Source organism: Otolemur garnettii, unplaced genomic scaffold (assembly GCF_000181295.1).
Source record: "Otolemur garnettii isolate 467f Iridium unplaced genomic scaffold, OtoGar3 scaffold00032, whole genome shotgun sequence".
NCBI classification, from domain to species: Eukaryota; Metazoa; Chordata; class Mammalia; order Primates; family Galagidae; genus Otolemur; species Otolemur garnettii.
This window is the reverse complement of record NW_003852427.1, coordinates 10668375-10669539: the sequence shown is the minus strand read 5'-3', so window position 1 is coordinate 10669539 and position 1165 is coordinate 10668375.

Here is a 1165-nt window from a genome sequence, read left to right as displayed (position 1 = left end):
AAAAAAAAAAAAGAAAATTTGGAAGAACGAAGCTGGCAGGATGTGAGAAGAATGGGGAGTGTGGAGTGTACTAAAGAATTTGTGTCCTATCTAAAGGAGAATGATCCCCTCACTCAGGCTCCAAAATGACAATAAGACTGTGAATTTTGAACAGAGGTCATAGTCTCAGGCCTGCAGATGAGTGAATGTCTTTGGTTTGACCTTCACAGTGTTGATGCATTCAGTGTTTCTAAATAGTTAAATTAGTTGAAAATGTGAAAGCAATGTTCTCTTTCTTTTTTTCCTTTTACTTTGAGGGCAAGCAAGTTTATTAGCATCACAGAGATTGTTCTTTCCTTTCCCATCAAAGCATCCAGGTCTGAGATCCTTGTCAGTTTGTAGGTTCAACCTGGAGGTCACTAGAGCTGTTGGCCCCCAAGTACATGAATGTACAGGTGATAGATTGTGGGCCCAGCTTCCCATCATTGATCACAGGTCAGTATCCATCTCCCAGGCCTTCATCTTTTTCTATCTTCTTGGCCACAGGAGTGGCCTACAAGTTGCTGAACATCCTCTTAAACCTGGCTAATCCAAGGAATGGGCTTCTTGGGAATGACCAGGAAGTGCACATGAGCTAGAGGGGCCACATCATGGAACAGGAGACACTGCTGGCTCTCATATGGAAAGTCAGCAGGGAGGCTTTGGTCCGGGATCCTGGGGAAGGTGGCTGTGGCTGCTCCCCAGGAACTGTCTGCTGGGCCTTGGCCACTTTATTCCCATCAGTCACACTCATAGCTCCTCAGACCTGTGTCCCTGGGGCCCCATGATCACCTGGGCTCATGCGCTGTGCACAACCTGGTGGCCCCATGATCACCTGGGCTCATGCGCTGTGCACAACCTGGTGGTCCCATGATCACCAGGGCTCATGCGCTGTGCACAAGCTGGTGGTCCCATGATCACCGGGGCTCATGTGCTGTGTACAAGCTGGTGGCCCCATGATCACCTGGGCTCATGCGCTGTGTACACCTGGTGGTCCCATGATCACCTGGGCTCATGCGCTGTGTACAACCTGGTGGTCCCATGATCACCTGGGCTCATGCGCTGTGCACAAGCTGGTGGCCCCATGATCACCTGGGCTCATGCACTGTGCACAAGCTGGTGGTTCCTTGATCACCTGGGCTCATGC